The following is a 13,647-nucleotide window of genomic DNA, read 5'->3' as shown; positions in this document are numbered from 1 at the left end:
ATGTAAAAAAACAGAAAATGTCAATGAAAACTTAACTTAAAAAAAGAAAAAAGTGAGTCTTGATTCCTTTGTTACTCTGTGATCATCATCCTCTGTGACATATCATAGAGAGAGTCCACATCTGAAAAAATAGTTTCAAGAGTTAACAGTGTTTGGAGAGGTGGGGAGAATGGAGGTGAGAGGAAACGTTAATAGACTGCTGCAATGTTTCAGAAAAGTGACAATGAGGGCCTCCATCAAACTTGGTTCCTGCTTTCATGAAACTTAGTATCTTAGCAAGAGGTTGCAATCTAGTAACTGATTTGTATTAAGCTACAGGAATGCAAACTAAATTGATGTCTTAAATGTCAAAAGCAGGAGCCAATAAAAGTCAGTCAGCCATCTGTTGCTATGTAGGCTCTATGCTTTGACTATGGGAGGGCCAGTGCTTTTTCTTCAATTGAGCACAGATTCACTGGAGGCCTCCACAGCATAGAGCAGATTCTGGAGGGGACTCCTAATCAAAGCTATTTTGAACAGCATGGGATTTGTCTCTTTCTTCTGCCAATCTTGAAGCAAAACCCTAAGGACATTATCCAGCTCCTTCAGGCAAAACTAAATGGGGGACTTTAGTTAGGATCCACAGGGGTTTTGTCTGAATGTTGGAGGTAATGGCTTAAGGTTTCTATCTTGCCTTGTCGGTATAGATCCAATGGGAAGTGAGAGGGGGAGGGGTTTTCATAGTTCTCAAATCACAGAGATGTAAATACAATGACTAATATTTAGAGTTACCACTGTAATCATGCTAGCCCTTTCATAAATGGCTTTTCATTGAAAAGGTGATATTATATTAGGAACTGTGCTATACTTAACACCTGATGCATCTCTTTCAGAATAAAAGGTTACCCATTAAGTCATTTATTCACAGGGCTCTCTCACAAGTACCTTGCAGTAAGGTTTAGATTATGTGCTTTTAAGCCTATTTCCAAGGTTTTAAGATTTCTTTGGCTGAATCAATTGAGAGAAAATTGGTCAATTTGTTGTTAATCCATTTCTTAGACCACTAAAAAAAATAGGTGTCAATGATCATAGACCCTCAAAGATGCATCCTGAATCCTGGCAAAGTACTTTAGACTAGTGGGCTTTTCCAATGAGGCTACAGATCTTTCATGTATTCATTAATTCATCTAACAGTGCAATTTTTAAAAAGTATTTACTATGGTCAAAGTACTGGGCTAGCCTCAGAGAATGGGAATTAGAAATAAAGATGAATTGAGGTATAATTTCTGCTCTTATGAAGCTTAAACATCTGGTGGGGGTGGGAGTGGGGTAAGGATATTCAACAAGGACAACACAAATCAGATATCTCTTGAAGTGCAACACAACAATGAAGAAAAAGATATTTTAAAATGTTAACATTGGTGAGGAAGAAAATCTTCCTCTGATTTTTTGTCAAGTCATGGAGGTGACCCTGTGTCCCTAAAGGCTGTGACCTCAGAGTGAAAACCCTAGCTAGTCTTACCAAGGGAGGACATTTTACTAGGGCCAGAGTGATGGAAGTTCACTATGCCTGTCATCTGAGGACCAATCTACCCAAGTTTAAAGAGACTCCTCTTTAGGTAGGTTATAGGGTAGTGAATTTTTCAGCTATAGTACCTCTCAAAGACTGTCTGGCAAGTAAATTATAGAGGGATTGAAAAAAAATCACTTACCTTTGAGGCAATAAACTATTAAATAACATGTAGTGTCCACCCATCCATACACAGCAAAACAGAAGCAAACAAATTAATAACCAAACAAAAAACTCCAACCAAGCAACAACAAAAGAGATTATAGTCTAGGAGCATAGAGATAGAATAGGGATTGTACCTGTTATTCCATTGGCCTAATATAACTATCTAAAATGAAGACCTTTATAGTCCCATGATATTTTAGTCTGGTGAGACTAAATCCAGAATATTATATTCTAGGAACTATATTTGAAGAAGTGCCCTGACATGCTAGGAAAGGCTGACCAGTATACCAAGTCATGTGACATGGAATATCTCTCTCCCATTCAACACAGTAATGCTTACTCTCACATAAAATTACTGAATCCATTGGTTTTTTCATGAAGTTTCTATTTTTTCCATATGAAGAGGCTCAGAGTATGACAATCAGGTACTTCTATCTGTCAAGTCTTTCTCTTTGTTATTCTCCTAACGCTGGCATTGCTCTATAGCAGAGGGATGGAACCCAAAGCACATCACGATAACTTCAAGATTCAAAGAATCAGCCAAGCATGACAGACTGTTAGTCCCAGTGCCCTCTCTCCACACTCCCACAAATTCAGCTTCCTTCACTAGAGGTTTCCAAACTGTTGGATTTCACATTAATCACAATGTTTTACTTGCTCTATGTTCACTCAAACTGATTCACATTATGTTTCTCTCCTTGCTTTGTCTCCACCATCCTATTTCACTCAGAAACCATTCAATTATTTAATGCAAATACAGTGTCTATGCCCGATTCTTTTTAGAATGGCTCCAAGTTCAATCACCAACAGATTCAGGATCTGGATCAAGCTAACACTAAAGCAAGATGCTTGATCATCAGGTTCAAAGGAACATACTGATATTTCTTAATTAGCTGGAATATTTGTAACAGCTGTGGGCAGCCATGTGCCTCCAAGTAAGGTTTCTTACCCTGGGTTCCACAGAGTGCATGGTTAAATTTCAGGGAAATCACACATTTGGAAAGGATAAAAAAATACATCATTATTTTTACTAACGTCTAAATGAAACAGCATTTCCTTAAATTATTTAAAAACATTATTCTAATAAGGGTTCCCTAGGCTTTGGAAGACTGCCAAAGGGACCCATGATACATAAAGGCCAAGAACCCCTTCTCTATGAACTTCCACATACAACTATTTTTCAACTCATTTAGTCCCACTATTTTCCTTAAGTCAAGGGATATCCCTTTAATTAGAAAAGAAAAAGCCTTGAACCCACTTCACTCTGAAACTATAGGTCTCTGTCCCAGCTCCACTTAATGGCTGTATTTGGGGTCCTCCTGGTTGAGAGTGAATGTAAATGGCAACTGTTTCTCTTTGAAACACCAAGCCTGAGGACTTCTTCCTCCCAGCTTGATTTTTTTCCTTTTTCTAATTCGTGGGACAATCCCTAGACTCACTTCTAAAAAAGGCCTCTTCCCTGAATGGGTGTTACCTCACTCTCAGTGAGTACCTGCAAAGGCCTTAGCCTTAAAAGGGTCAGGGTCTCCAATTGCATCCTGGGTCATCTCCAGTCATCCTGATGAATATTAGGTCACTGGATCCAGATGGCTGTGGGGGAGAAAGTGAGGCTGGTGACCTTGCACAGCTCTCCCTCACTCAAATCAAAGTCAACTGCAAGTCATGTCTTCATTTCCCTTGATGCCATGGTCTTCAAAAACAAAGGACAAACACATTCTCCATATAAGTCCCCTTCTATTTCTCTTCCCACCTCTGATTCAATCTGTCTTATTCTTTTCTACTGGAGACCTATCCTCAAATTTCTCATCTCTTTTTCTCTGGGATGCTTTACCTCCAAGGGGCTGATCACTACCCTAGGCTTTCCCTAGTGACTCTAATCATATTCATTAGAACAGCTACCTGAAACAACATCTTAAAAGAATTGGACCTCCCAATGAAAACTAGAGCTTGGGCCCTGTTCAAAATGGATTTGTCCTGGGGATTGGAAACCTGCATCCAATAATTCCCAGTCATTTCTACCACTGCATCTCTTGTCAGGAACCTAGGTCTAAATATAATCCACACGCTAAATGTTCCCCAAATTCCACAGTGGTAACAACAATCACTTCCATGACAATACTGGATGTGATGAAAAATCTCATCCAAAATTTAATCAGAACACGGAGATCTCTTAGGATAGGAACAGGAATTTATTCTCTTCCCTGGGTGAAGAGGGTGGTCTTCCCCATGACCAATCATGAGGAAGAGGCACGTTATAAAAGGCAGAACAAGAAATTATACTCTAATGGGGTCCCTTCTCCCATTGGTTGGGGGGTGGGGGTTGGCTCAAATCTCAGCTCGAAAATCTTCCCCAATGGTAAAAAACAGAGGAGCCTGCCAAGGAGGCTGATTGACATTAAGGGAAAGGGAGGAGGGGCCTGACAAGGCTGGAAAAATCTAAAAGCCTCCTGAAAGGGCTTGTTGCTGATTAACAGCAGAAGAAGGAGTGGGGGAAGGGAGAGGGAAGTTCTGAGAAGTTTTCACTTCCCCCCCCTCCCAATACTGTGGTACTTGCCTGTGCAGTTCTAAATATATTCCCACCCTGTCAAAATGAAGAAGTCAAAATCTTCCCAGTCAATACTGCCCAAGTAAGGCTACTGTTTAAAAGCCCCCCTTTTCCACTAGTGGGTAGTTTGTTTATAAACTAGCCTGACAATTCTCCAGGGCTTCCACCAGCATAAGTCAGCACCAGTCCCTGAGTCTTGACCTTCCCTCCAATGTTTGGTCCTGGAAACTCCCCTCTCTTTACTGTTTTTAGCACCCTATATCATTGGACACCATAGTGGAACTGACAGGTTCACCTCTCTGTATTGTAAGTATTTCTCCTTAATAAAGCTCCTTCTCTTTATTTTCTCTCTTTAGCATTCCATCTTGAACCAGATTTCTTCTTTAGAAACATGAGCCATTGACTTCCTAAACTATGATTTAAAGAATGTAAAAATCAAGAGTTGCCACCATGAAGCCTATTTCCCAGTAGTAAGACCTCCCCTATTCTGCCTGCTACTATGGCTGTGACTAGGGATCTTCCCTGAACCACATCACCTCAGATGCTTCCACTAGTAACAAAAGTGACACATAAGGGAGAGTGCTGCTTCCTCCTTGTTTTGCACTCTGGGATCTTCACCTCTTTCAGGAAGGGGGATAGAAAGTTGGCCATATGAGTATTTATTTCATGAACTCTGGACAAGGTAGCTGGTTCAGACATCTTGCTACTAGTTTTTACTTCTTTAGAAGTAAGGTGTAGATTTCAGGGAAACCATGAACTTGGAAAGGATAAAATAATGCATTATAATTTTCACTAATGTCTAAATAAAACTTAGCATTTCCTTCAGTTATTTAAAAACATTATTCTGGGAAGGGTTCCCTAGACTTTGGAAGACTGCCAAAGGGGCCAGTGGCAGTGTTGCCTCAGGCAAATGAAGGGATGGTACTTTTGTTATTGTTTAGTTATGGAGTCACAACTCTTCATGACCCCCTGGACTGTCCCCCACTATCTCTCAAAGTCTATCCGAGTTCATGGTGGTTATTTCCATGATACTATCTATACTTCTCATCCTCTGCTGTCCCTTTGTCTTTCTACCTTCAATCTTTCCCAGCATCAGAATCTTTTCCAGTGACTTGGTCTTCTCATTATGTGCCCAAAGTACTAAAGCTTCAGCTTCAGTATTTGACCTTCCAGTGAATAACCTGAATTAATTTCATTAAGTACTCATTCATTTGACCTCCTTGCCATCCAAGGGACTCCCAAAAGTCCTCTCCAGCACCACAATTCAAAAGTATTGATTCTGTAGCACTCAGCTTTCTTTATAGGCCAACTCTCACAGTCATACATTGCTACTGGAAAAACCATAACTTTGACAATATGGTCCTTTGTCAGCAAGAGGATGTCTCTGCTCTTTAGTATGCTGTCCAATTTTGCCATAGATTTTCTTTCAAGGAGCAAGAATCTTTTACTTTCATGGCTGTAGTGGCCATCTGCATTGATCTTTGAGCCCAAGATGATAAAATCTTACTGTTTCCATTTCTTCTCCCTCTATATGCCAGGAAGTCATGGTACCAACTGCCATGACCTTAGTTTTTTTTAATGTTAGGCTTCAAGTCAGTTTTTAACACTCTCCTCTTTTACCCACATTGAGGGGCTTCTTGATCTCTCTTTACTTTCTGATGTCAGAATGGTATGTCCACGTACCTGAGATTGTTGATATTTCACCTCTCCTTGTTCTACTAGATTGCCTCTGGTCCTTATCATACTCCCTAAAGTCAAAAGGGGAGGGAAGATTGGTTTCTTTATATTGCTGGTAATCCTGAAATGTATGGTAAGAAGATCCATTAGGAGGCTTCACAGGAACCTTGGGTGTCTGTGCAGGAGGGAGTATAGACCCCCAGGTTGAGGGGGGATGTTTTATGCCACCACTTAAAGTCTGAGCCCCCTTTCTCTGGGGGAGAGGTTTGATTAGGAGTGTGAGGGATTTTTTTTCCTTTCAGTAATTTCTGTCCTTGCTATACTTTGTCAGTAAATATTCTTTTATAAAAGGAAATTGACATCAAATAGCTAGTTAGTTTTGTGTGAGCACACTGTATGGAGATCAACAGCAACAGTTTTAGAAATGTCAGCCCCTATGGGGTTACCTCTAGACCTCTGAGAGAAGTAACCAACTCTCTTCTAAGTACCTAGCCAGCCAGTAAGAATGGGAGTTTGGAGAGTGAGCCTGGAGGCGGTACTACACATGACATCTCTAATATCCTTCCCACTTATAGAGAGGGTCCTTGAGATATGTTTCCTCTACCATGGGCAATGCCCTGAGACCTTTCTGCCAACTAGGCCTCGTGTCCCAAATTTTGCCCCTCACTTTGTATCCTAAAATCTTTCCTTTGAATTTATACTGGGCATGAAAAATCCTAGTTATAGCTCTGCTTACCACATTATCTTGTTACTATTCCTCCCGTCTTACCCATTACTACTTCATTGACTGGCCCTTCTCTTTTTCCTAACACTCTAAATTCTCCACCTGGAACTACCACCTCTCAGCCTATGGTTTCCAAATCTGTATTTCTAGTCTGCTTCTCTCTGATGAGACCTAGACCCCACATTTCCAGCTGCTCAATCTGTATACCAAAATCACATATTCAACATTTGTAAAACAGAGCTTATTGTCTCTAGTTCTAAACTTTTTCGTCCTGACTTAGCTATTTCTATTTGTGTCTTTGCCAAATTTTCTCATTCATTCTCCCAGGTTTTAAACCTTGAGGCTATTGGGTCATTTATGGTTAGACTCTCCATCATATCCATGCAGTTGATAACTACTCTTAATTACACATCCCAAACAACTCATATCTTTTCCCATTCTAATCTAAATGCCACCAATAGTCACTTATAGATTTTTTTTGCTTTTTGGAGGACAGTTGGGGTTAAGTGACTTGCCCAAGGTCACACAGATAGTAAGTGTTAAGTGTCAGAGGCCAAATTTGAACTCAGGTCCTCCTGACTCCAGGGCTGGTGCTCTACTCACTGCATCACCTACCTGTCCCACACTCACAGATTTTTGCATCAGTCTCTTAATTGGTCTTTCAGCCTTTATTCTCTCCTCTCCATCTCCTCCTTTGTATTACTACAAGAATAATCTCCCTAAAGCACAGATCTGGTTATATCATTCCTTTTCTTAAAAAAAAAACAAAAACTTAAATTGTTCCCTATTACCTACTGAGTAAAAACCAGACTCATTTGCCTGGCTTTCCTGGGTCTCCACAATGATTACATGTTACCTTACCAGTCAGATCTCCTGTTTGCTCCTTTTTAGATACTTTGTGCTCCAGTCAAGGTAGAATACACACAGTTTCCCAACAAACTAAACAAGGGTATGGTAAAATGAATGTTAGCATCCAACCGTTTGTTATATTTGGATAAGAGATCCTATAATTTTGTCTAAAAGCACTTCCTTCAATTGTAAAAATATTTGGTTGATTGCTTTGTCTTCTCAAACAGGGGATGGTTTCTTACAATAAATCTTGCCAGGTGCATTCCATATAGTCTCATTTTCTCTCTTGGATGATTCCCCTCTTTCCCTCCTTCTCTGTGAAATGCTTTAGGTATCTATCCTGAAATGCCCATGGCCTCATATACTAAGACCCTGTATGTAACAAGTTTGGAAATTACTGAATTCTTCCTGAACTCGTATGTGCTTAGCCAGGAGCCCCTCTCTTGTGAGAAACAGACCTAGCCATACTTCCTGATAAGATGTCAGAATGATCCTGGACATCTGGGTCTCACAATCAATCAGGACAAGGACTATACAACTGTCCAGACCAAGGCCTGGCTACAACGGATGTGCTTATCTACCATTGTCAGACTTACCTACCATTGTCAGACGAACTTTACTTCCCACAAGACTAACTTTGTTTCCCACACCTATTTTTGGTGGGTTTTGACTTTAAATATTCCCCCTTTCCCTATGGTTGGGGCAGTTCTCCTAAGGTTCCTTGGGAGACTGTCACTGGCCAGCTTAATAAACTGATGCTCAGTTAATTGACCTTGGGTTCTTTATCTCTACGTATCCGTTAACTGGTCATTACAATCCTAAGTTATTATAGAATACCATTGATTGTCTCTGTACTCTAAGTAGTTCTGAAAGAGTATATCAACCAAATTTGTACCCTAGGAAATTGGAAAGCTTTCAGTGAAAGAATCTTTCTTAGCATATAAAAAAATTTCTTTGCTTTCAGTTCAACCTCCTAATTTTTACCCAAAGTTATTGGATATTCAGTGACAGGTATACCTTTCCCAAGAGGTCCCATTTCTCTTGGTTAAGAGAATCCCCCACCAAATCCTTCCTATTATTTAAAACCCATTTAAAATGCCACCTTGTCAATATAATTCTTCCTACTCTTCATACACTTATATTCCTCCCTTCCATCCAATTAGAATCTAAGTTCCATGAGCAAAAGAACTATGTCTTGTCTAAACTTTGAATATCTCCCAACACCTAATACAGTATTCTCTAACATGAGATGGTTAATAAATGCTTTTAAATGAATGCAGTTGTCTTCTCTCATGTCGGAAGAAATTCTATTTTTTTTTCAAAACACCAAATATAGTTGGTTGATAAGTTATATTTTCCTCTTGCGTATATACAACTCTATGAAAGTATTAAAATGCTAATTTAAGTTGTAGTTAAAGAAAATTACTTTGAGATCCTACAATATAAATACAATCAATGTGAATCCCATGGCATATAGCCCTTCAAGAGTTGCCAAATAAGATAGCAACACTGAGTGCATTATTTTAGATGATTTTAATTTAGATTGTTAAAATATTTCCACAGACATAGAAGACTCTTGATTAAACTTTAGACTTATCTGATTAAGTAACTTGTTATATTAGAATTGAATTTAAAGGAAAGTATGTCAATTGAATGGATAATTGTACCTAAAGAGAGCAGGGGGAGGATTAGAAAATTTGGTCCAATTATTTAAATGATTTGAACATGATGAACATTAAGAAACTGCTAAAAGTTCATAGGATCAGAGCTAGGAGGGACCATAGAGGTGGGATGAAGTTGTAGACAAAGAAACTAAGGACCAGAAAGGTTAAGCAACTTATTTAACATGTTGTTGTTTGTCCTTCATGTTTGAAGAGGATCACAGGTGATGTCTTGATTGATTGAATGATATCACAGGTGATGTCTTGATTGATTGAATGATATCACAGGTGATGTCTTGATTCATGAGTGAATTGGATTTGTGAGGTCGAGTTGCCCTGAATCACAAGCCTCACTCTGCCAGTCACTGAAATCCAGTGGCAAGGCAAAAGTCAGGATGACTGGCAATTACCCAGGATGCAGTGGATGCCCTTGGTGTCTTCAATATCTGACAAGTTCTGACTGCTCCACCTCACCTGCTTCAGCTGACTTCATGGCTATTGGAACAATTGTTGTCACCTACCGATTCCAACTAGGGGAAATCTTCACAGCCCCTTAATTCACCAACAGGTTTGTGATTCATGGATTACCCTCAACCTTGTTTATCCTATCTGCCTAGATGATTTACTGATGTGTGGCCATGTGCCTGCTACAGCTTCTTGGAGCCACAGGGGAGAGTTCAGTGCCAGGTAGACACCAAAGGTGGATGAGCAGCCCTGAAACAGGCTCGGCAAGCCCCCACAGCAGAGGCGCTAGTCCTCCTTGAATACCCCACGAACTCCAGTGGAAAACAGTGGAAAAGCCAAGATTTGAACCCAGGGTCTCTGACTTGACAGCCAACGTCCTCTATAGTGTAATATGCTTACCTGTAAGGATAGGTTTTTGTGGTATGTGTTCCATCATGCCTTCAGGGATTTTCTTTTTAGTTAATCTTTTATGAAATTATTTAATTGTAATTTAATTTGTAATAATAAGTAATAATAATTTAATTGTAATTTCAGACTGGGTATATAAAGTTAAAAGTATTGGAGCAAAGCCTTGAGAATCCTGCCAATGTGTAGTATGACTAGAACAAAGGTCTACTGTTAGAGAATGAGCTAAGCAATTTGGGGCAGGGTTACCAGATAGGAAAATCAATTTAGACCTGCCAGATGACCACAGAGGTCATCTGGTTCATCCTTTGGTTCTATAGATGAAGATCCTGAAGCCCAGAAAGACCAGGTGATAGCTTAAGTGTCAACATGTGTCAGATACAACATATGAATCCAAGTCTTCTTGGCTTGGAAGAGAGATTTCTGTCCCACTACACTATGATTAAAATCCATGCCCTAACATTCCAAATCCAGTCCTTTTTCAACTGTAGGGGGAAGAGAGAGAAAGGAATAAGTATTTAGTGCCTCTTAGTTGCTAGGGACTGTGCTAAGTGCTTTATAAATATTATCTCATCCCCGGGATCCCCTCTCTCTCTCCTTTGCCTTCCCTCACTGCTTTCTTTCCCTCCCTCCCCATCATGGCCTGGCCATGACTGGGGCAAATGCTAGTGCCACCGTTGCTGCCACCTGTGGTATCCACTTCCCAGAAAGTAGTTTGATGAGTGTCCAAAGAAGCATTGGAAGTTTGGAGAGACCACCCTCTTGGTCCCAGTTCTCCATGTCTCCAATCATTGGCTCAGTAGAAGCAACCAGGTCCTTGTTGAATCATGTGCCTCTATCCAGGAGGCCCAAGGAAGGCACAATGGATGAGCTTCACAGCTTAGATCCATGAAGGCAGGAATGATTGGAAGCTTGATTTACAGGAGTTATAAGGAAGCATGGGAAGTTGCAGTATTGCAAAGTTGCAGCAAATAATGAAAGCTCTAATCACAGTTTTGGAAGCTTGGGATCTCTAAGTGATAGAGAATCAGAGAGACAGCTGGCAGGCAGCTGAAAGGACACTGGACAAGTGAATGGGACATTATCTGCAGTAGATTCCCTTGAGACTCCAGAGAAGAAAGTCAGAGTCATCCAGAGGAAGAAAGTGGAAAGCCCAAAACCCAAGTGAAAACAGTCAGGGAAAAAGTAGTGGGGGGCATGGCCACAAAATCAGTGGCTATTTGGAATATCTAGGAGGGAATGGCCCCAGTCCAGTAAGGAGATACTTCCTGCAAGTTGAGCACCTCAGAATCCACATTCACAGTCCACTCCTTCCTCCTGTGTGCAGCTGAATAACCCTTCTCCTACATTAGCTTTTGAAGACCATCCTATTACACAGCCAAAGCAGTTCTCTTTGAAAATTATTCAGACTGATCTCACAATGCTGAAATTAACTGCACTAGAAAGTAATAAAAACCAGGACCTGGCAAAGAAAGGTCGTCTAGACTATAGATGGTTTGCTTAGGGCTAACTGTGATCTTAGACCTCAAATAGGCGAACAGCATAAACTACTTGAAAGATACAAAGAAAGATTAAATAAATTCATCTCAATGAGTAAGAAAATAGAAAAGAACACACTAGAAAAATTGGCAAAATGGGAGAAGAATATGCAAGACAGACTAGCCTTGGCCATTTCACAACAGTTAGATGTGGTGCTTCATTTACTGAACAATGGACAGATGGTTTTGCCTTTCAGAATCTTGTAAAACAACAAGAATGGGTGAATCAGCAAAGAGAGGATACTGAAAGGCAAAGAAAACTCCTGGGACCTGGAAAACCACTGACTACTAATGATTCTCAGGCACCCTCTACCAATTCTGAATCAAAACAAAGGAAAAACAAGGCTGTCAGTGGAGCAGAAAATGATCCTTTTGTTCGACCTAATTTACCACAACTGCTGACTTTAGCAGAGTACCATGAAGAAGAACATTTTCAAACTTAGACTAGGACATCTCAAAAAGGAAGAATCAGAAATCTAGGCAGAACTTGAATGTTTGGAAAGAGTCAGAAATCTTCACATAGGGAAACTCAAAAGGATAAACAATGAGGATAATTCACAGCTTAAAGATCATCCCACATGAAATGAATGATATTTGTTACTTCATCTCCTTAGTAGAAGTAGCTTTAATGAAGTATATGAGGTTTTTGACCTTTATGAACAAAGATATGCTGCTGTGAAGATCCACTAGTTTAATAAGAACTGGAAAGATGGGAAGGAAACTACCACAAACATGCCTGCAGAGAGTATAGAATACACAAAGAATTGGACCACTCCGGGATAGTTAAACTATATGATTATTGCTCCTTGGATGTAGACATGTTTTGTACAGTGTTAGAATACTGTGAAGGCAATGGCTTGGATTTCTATCTCAAAAATTCATGTCAGAGAAGGAAGCTTGGTTCATTGTTATGCAAATCACGAATGCATTAAGATATCTCAATGAGATCAACCACCCTTTCATCCATTAAGATTTTAAATCAAAAATATCCTTTTAGTAGATGGAACAGCATGTGGAGAAATCAAAATGACTGATTTTGGCCTGTCCAAAATGATGGATGATGATAGTGGATGGAATGGATCTAACTTCTCAAGGGGCAGAGACTTATTGGCATTTACCTCTAGAGATTTCCAACAAGGTCAATGTATATGGTCTGTTGGAATCATCTTTTTTCAATGTCTATATGGTTGAAAACCATCTGGTCAAAACCAGTCTCAACAACACATCCTGCAAGAAAACACAATATTAAAAGCCACAGAAGTCCAGTTCCCATTGAAACCTGTTGTAAGCAATGAAGTGAAGGCTTTCATTAGATGCTGTTTAGCATACCATAAAGAAGATTGATTTGATGTCCTTGAACTGACTAATAATCTTTACCTTCTCTCTCATATGAGATCAAATTCTTCAGGGAATTTACATATGGCTGGACTGACAGCCCCTATCTCTCCCTTCTTCAAGTATAATTTCTTATTGATGTGGCTCCAAGATTGGCATGATATCTTTTGTTTTCAAATGCAGACTTATTTGAGAGCATTTGAGTGATTTTTTATACAAGATGAGATTGAAAACTTTTCAAACTGAAGTTCTTTAATGTAATTTGTATTTGAGTGGATCATGGACTATGAATAAATATATTCTTTTTACTATAACCTTCAATGTTGAAGGATCACTACCTCTTGTATATAGACAAGAGTACTCTGTTCAAGAGGGGAAAATGAACTTTTTGTGGGGGGTGCAAGGGAGACATTGTAAATAACCTTTATAATTTTAAAGAAATATTTGACTGATACTGCTGAGTTCTAATATGAAGGGTAGTTTTTCATTATTTAAATTCATGGAGAAAATATCAAACAAATTCTAACACAAGAACTGCAGTGCCTGTGTCCATGCATTAACCATCCAGCAGGAATTCTTCTGACACCAAAGTAAGAAGTAAATGACAATAACCTTGTGTTATGGAATAGTGGAATATCACAGACTTTTTGGACAGAGTTAAACTTTGTTTTTTGCCTCTTTGGGCTTTTGCAGAGTTACACCTCAAAACCACATTTCTTTTTACCCATTGGTTA

At 39.6% G+C, this 13,647-nt stretch overlaps 1 pseudogene; it reads left to right on the top strand.

Annotated features, from left to right (window-relative positions):
• The first annotated feature begins 10,758 nt into the window (after positions 1-10,758).
• On the top strand, positions 10,759-13,052 carry LOC138168690 (serine/threonine-protein kinase tousled-like 1; annotated as a pseudogene).
• The last annotated feature ends 595 nt before the right edge of the window (positions 13,053-13,647 follow it).

This window comes from Petaurus breviceps, unplaced genomic scaffold (assembly GCF_028583685.1).
Source record: "Petaurus breviceps papuanus isolate PSGF00001 unplaced genomic scaffold, PetGlider_PUasm1.0 37, whole genome shotgun sequence".
Lineage (NCBI taxonomy): Eukaryota > Metazoa > Chordata > Mammalia > Diprotodontia > Petauridae > Petaurus > Petaurus breviceps.
The sequence above is the reverse complement of the archived record's forward strand: the minus strand, read 5'-3'. Positions and strand labels throughout refer to the sequence as shown.